This window comes from Ambystoma mexicanum, assembly GCF_040938575.1.
Source record: "Ambystoma mexicanum isolate Mex_15411 chromosome 12 unlocalized genomic scaffold, UKY_AmexF1_1 Mex_chr12_unloc.2, whole genome shotgun sequence".
Classification (NCBI taxonomy): Eukaryota; Metazoa; Chordata; class Amphibia; order Caudata; family Ambystomatidae; genus Ambystoma; species Ambystoma mexicanum.
In genome coordinates, this window is record NW_027182323.1 from 1,638,149 (window position 1) to 1,644,148 (window position 6,000).

The window sequence follows — 6,000 nt, forward strand, 5'->3', positions numbered from 1 at the left end:
ATATGCACCTTACCATCTCACCTGCATGGGATTTCATGACTCTTTCTTGCCTTTGGACCACTCATAGAATACAGGCCTGGAAAATTATGTTAATTCCCCATTGCCGTCATGATGCCATTCTGGAAAATGACTTGAAATGGCTGTTGCATTGGGCTCTGTTCAGAAAAGACTCTTGGGTTTTCTCCTCAATTACCATATCTCCAAGTGAGATTAGGCAATTTAGTATCTAGCACAGTCTCTGAACATTTCGAATTTTACAGCTTGTGAAAGATTGATATGATTGTATGAGTGTGGATTATACACAACAGTATGATGTGTTGGCCTTACTACAATGAAATAGGAATAATGTAAGGAATAGTTGAAAAGACTCTTGCTGGGGTGGACTGGGTTGTTGGCTCTTCTGCCGAGTACACCAGGCTGCCCCAGTGCCCACCCATTGGTCTAGCACAAAGGCAATCTCACTAGAACCCATTGCTTGGTTCAAAACGGAGTGAAGATCCCAGGCACGTACCCCATATGTTTCAGTAAAGAGCCAGCCTCCCTTTGAACCATGCCTGCTGAGCCTCCTTAAAGCCCCACATCTTGTTCCAGTAGAGATTCAGCATTCTTGGGACACCCCCACCCCCTTGCCCAGCTGCCAAGTTTTCAGTCTATGTATGTGTGACATTTACATATTTGGAATGTACTTAACTGTTGGGGGGCCGCAGGTGGACACACTGCCGGCCTCTCACGTGCTGGGGGAGCCAGCACCTTGGTAGTTTGCCAGGATCACCCGAACTTACTATTGTTGCAGGCCGGGACCATGATGGCCCATGGGGACATGGGCTTGAGGTGCCGGGGGCACTGTGGATGCCGGGAGCATCCTGGGTGGAGGGTGGCCTGGGCGGACCCAGGGCACCATGCTGATGCAGGAGGCCCAGACCAGCGAGACCTGCCGGACCGTGATCACATGGTGTGGGCCTGCAGGCCAGGGCTGGGGACTGGCAGCTGAAAATATTTAACTGTTTCCAAAATCCAGGTCTCACTCCTGCAACCTTCCTGAACCTCCCGCTCAGGACGAATTGTGTATCTCTGGTTTTGGGCTGTGGGGAGTGACATTATCTAATTCTTTTCACCAGCCGGGGCTGGAAACTGCAAACGGGGGCTGCTCTTTTTCCAGCCCTATGTGTCCACCTGCCGTGTTAGGCTAAACACGGGGCTAATTGCTCATGGTCATTTCCTCTGTAAAGAGGATGTTTCTCTGCTCGATCGTTGGTGTGACATCCATCGCTGACAAGACATAAACAAAATGGCCCCCGGGTCTCTGAAGTCACCTGGAAGGTGTGAAGAAGACCTTGCCCTTCCAATCGTGAGTCCCTCTCCCTCGGGACAGCCACCCCTTCCTGTCCTGCTGCCTTTCTCCACCTGGGTTACCTTTGCTTTGTGACCCTTGTGTTTGCCGCCCTGTGAATTGGAGTTGGAGGGGCCTTGGCCCTCCACTATGTTATTGCCTGGTGCCCTCATGCCCCCCTTTCAGGGTGGGTGTGCCATCTCTCTAACATATGACGTCGGGTGCTGCTATGCCCTCATCCCGAGCTTTAACCTGCTGTTGGCCTGGCATTTATCCTCGCCTGAAGCCCATAACAAATTAAGCCCAGGCATAATTATTTACAAAATATTAATATTCAACATGCAAGTCCACACAGACGATCAGTAGCGTACGTGCTTCAACACTTCTGTCCTCCAGCACCCAGCTCATTCTAATGCCATCAGCTCTCTTTTCAACATTGTACTACTTTTGACTGGCCGCAACGGCCAGAAGGGGTTGTCGCCCCTTCGCTGCCCCCATCCTCCTCCTCTTTGCTTCTTCTTTTTTTCTTTTAATAAAACCATGCTCTCTCAATCCGTCGTTAAAATTCAATAATATGTCTGAGCCCACCTGAGATAGGTCAACCCCATCTTTATCGTAGTATCCTGGTACACCCCAATTTATTAGGCCATCCCTAAACATTGAGAAACATGCTCCCCTGCAAAACTTTGTCATGTCCATATTCCATTTTTTCTGGCACTTCTCCACAGCCATGTGTGAATTTGCACCCCTCCATATTTATCTGGGCACGATTCTGGCCATATGAGTCCACAAGCGCCCCCTTCCTCGCTCAATGCCCAGAACGTGGCGCACATTTCCTTAAGCAGCTGCCTTCTTCCCAGCTGTGCCACATCGTTCCCCCCCAGATGGGTTATTATTGTCTCTGGGGGTCACTCTTCACCCAGTAGCGGCTCTCTGACCTCCACCCGGCAATCCATGTGGGACCTTGTCCCAGGAAGCTCTTCTTATTATGCCTCTGAAGATGTTAACACCTCCCATCAGCGTACTGGAACTCTCTACCGGGAGGTCCCCTGCGAAAGAGTGTTTCACCGGCAGCCCTGATATGACAAAGCCACTGTCACATTAGGGTGTCGATCACCAGAGTCATTTTGAAGCATGCAGACATGGATAGTGGGTGCAGTTAGAGTACCACGAGATCAGGCTTAGGTCAAGAGAGGGGTTTTACTGTTTTGGATTCTGTCAGGCCTCCCTACGCATCCTTCCCTCTCCCCACTCTCTGCAGACACAGGCACTCTATATATGACATTGGAAGACAAGGTACACATGTCATAGCAGCCTGGATTGGACACTGACTACATTCTTGTTTTGGGCCAATCTGCTGTAGAATGTTGCCTTTATAAAGGCAGGAAATGTGGTCCTCAGTTGATTCATCTTTGGATTCTCAGAAGAAGGAGAGGAAGGATTCATTGGAAATGTGTTGGGAATGGTTAGTTTATACCAAAGTTCTCTGCCATAGAGCTGAAGACAGAAGGCTTCAGGGCAGAGGCAAGCTCTACTATCTAACCCACCCAAGGGCACATTTGGGGTGACCAGCTTGCGCAATCTAGCCAATCATTTTTGAAAAGTCTGCACTGTACCATTTGAGCACTTCGAGCGGACTCAACCTGTCTCAGCGCCCATGATCTCGTGGGACCACCAATTGAAACGGCTTGACACTGACTCGATCCAGAAAGAGCTCCAATAAGCCTGACTCGATGCTGCTGAGCCCCAATCACAATAGACATGCGCATTTGAAGAATCTTTGTCCCCCTTGTCTGCCTCGGCACCTCAGTAACTTTTAAGCCACCTTTCTTAGCCATTTAAAAGACATATCCTTGAACATTGAAATGTGCTGCTAAAATCATTGGCCAGCACCCCTGTCTTCACACTGAATGCCCCTTTATTCCCATAGTGTGTATTCTCTCCGTTTCCTTTAGAGAGGTGGGTCTTTATTGTTTTTAATTTGTTGTATGCACTGTACGTATTTCCTAAAGTTCCTGTTTTTGTAGAACCTTGGTTGGGCATTTATTCATGTTGGTACCACCATACTATTGGTGTTTGTGTGCAAATGTAACAGCTCAAACGCCTCAGAAAGAATTTAGACTGCCCTTTGCCACAGTTACCAAAAGAGGCATAGGGGGTATACCTGTCGGGTGTGTCGGCTTCCCCTTTATGACTGCGCTCATTGCTGGTTTAGTAGCAGTCTGGGGCTGAGTAGGTGTTTTGGACACTACTCACCCCTGTGCTCCTACAGAGCAATAGTCATTTCGTCACCCCGAATGTAAAATTTTCTGTTATGCCCCAGCAAGGTTTGTGCCATACAAAACACAATACATACATGCAATAAAACATGCCTGTGCTATGCTATAAGATCCTTGTGCACTGCCACAGTGAGGCGTTATGTATTGCCGTATGCTGAAATGAATGTACTACTGCTTGCAGACGGCGGCGAATCAAGTGCACAGTTTTACTTTGACTATGTACATGTTAAGAGCGTTGAAACAAAGTTTAAAAAAAACACATCAACGAATAGGTTATGATAATTTACAGCTATTTTTAAAGAAAACATTTAATGAATTCTATTTTTCCCTTTTAAAGAACTCCTTCGAGGCACTTCAGAGAAGTCACGTGGAATGTTTGCCTGCCCAATCCTGCCTGCTGCTGCTGCTTCCCATGATCACTTTGTTCTATGCTATCTATATTTGTCAGTCACCATCTCTCCAGGGGTTTTGTTTACTGTGAACCCCATTCGCGGTATTGCTGAGGCAGCTCCGGCTGTTTGTTGTCTAGACAGGGCCCCAGTCTGGTAATGTGAACTAGTCACAAGAAGGATAGTCTTGAAACGTGAGCGACGGAATATGTTCAATGTAGTGAGATGCGACATAAAATTATAGTCCTCTTTACCAGAAACCCAAAGAGGATGTAACAGTATATCCTTTAAATGTTGGCGTTCATGCGTACCCCAAAAAATATATGCACCTGGAGATGCCGGGGATTGAACCCGGGGCCTCATACATGCAAAGCATGCGCTCTACCACTGAGCTACATCCCCTCACCTAAAACACACCATCGTAATATCTGTGCCGTCCGACCCTCGGCCCAGTAATTCTGCAAATGAAATCTAGTTTGTAGAAAAGGTTCGGCAGTGAAATCGAAAGTGATAATCGATGCAGGACCGAGATTGTTTCTGCTATAGGGACTGCTGGTGGCTGTGCTACATCCCTTTACGATAACGTTCCACTAATGTTAGAGTCGGCACGGAGTTTTTTGTATGTGGGAACTGTTTTCATTCTCTATCTCTGTTCTACTTTGGGATGTTTCCTCTTTCGCCTCGCCACAGAAATCAGAAGGAATGTGTCAGGCTTTCGTTTGCCACCACATTCTCATCACCTGGTATAGAGCGAACTTCCCACAATCTTTCTTCTGTTTTATCTCTGTCCGCAGAATATCGATTTTCAGGGATTACAGCTGGCTTCACTAGCAGGAATATGTGTCACTGGTGTTGTGCCACAGAGGGCCGATCCAATAGCAAAGCACCACCACGTGACTGCTTGGCACCATGTGCTGCTGCTTTTAAACAAGCACTGGCAATGCCAACAGTTTGGACTTTTATCTAGGCCTGGGAAAGGCACTTGCCAGGCACCACCCTAGTGGTATTAACTGGCCACTGATGGTACCAGCAGCAAAATGGTGTGTGTACCTGGGTATCTAATAATAGTGCCGGCAAACGTCTAATACTTAAATCTTAAAACACAAGCCATCACAGTAGGCTTTGTCAATGCATGTTTTTATCAAGACTTCAGTGAAGGACACGCATGGTGCTTGTGAATGTAGACTTGGTTACGACATTTTAATTACACCGGTGGCACTTTACTCCTGCAATTAAGACATTAGCCCTCAGAAGACTGCTTTGAAAAAACACTGGCAGACATTTCGAGTGCAAAGCTAGATGGTAAGTCTTGATTAAAGTTAACTCAAAGAGTTCCCATAATTAGGAGTTTTGGGTCTGGAGGGGCAGGACTGGGTGGGAATGGCCACATGGCCATGGCAGTCAATGGGTGGGCAAATAACTAAACAACACTTACAAGCTTTGGTTCCCTCCTCAGATGCCTTTTTCCCCGATCTGGACTCTAATGCAATAGTTTCAGCATATAGGTGGGTGCCACCTAATAGCCCAAAGTAATAAAGGATCTAGGTGGCAACAGTGTCTGCCTCTCAGTGCTGGCACACTTAGGTGAGTGAGGGGAGGTGGCAGGCCCGTCTAGGGTCTGCCGCTGCCCACATCCTCTTCCTCTCTGTCCCATCCACCAAGTTATCTTTTTTTTATTTATTTTTTTACTTTTATTTATTTAGCTTGGCAGCACAGGAACAGGTGAGCTACATACAGGACAAGTATAATCAGAGCAATGCAGGTAATACAAACATATAAAGCAAATTCAAAACCAGTTTGTGCACATGTGGCAGACATCCAAGGTGGGTGTGGGGGCAGTGAGTGAACAATTCCGGAGGTTGTGCGGGAATAGCAGGGGGAGAGGACTGGAGATGTAGAGTCCGAGGCAGAATCAATGGGAGCCATGTATGAACGAAACCTTGACCAAACATCTCTGGGTCTTTAGTGGGTTGGCTGTTGTATAGCCCAGGATTCTTCGGTG

The 6,000-nt window shown here is 47.4% G+C and overlaps 1 non-coding gene across 1 annotated transcript; it reads right to left on the reverse strand.

The window, feature by feature from the left end:
• Nucleotides 1-4,328: 4,328 nt before the first annotated feature.
• Nucleotides 4,329-4,400, reverse strand: TRNAA-UGC (transfer RNA alanine (anticodon UGC)). Its single transcript has one exon. It is a non-coding gene; the product is annotated as a tRNA-Ala (tRNA).
• Nucleotides 4,401-6,000: the final 1,600 nt, after the last annotated feature.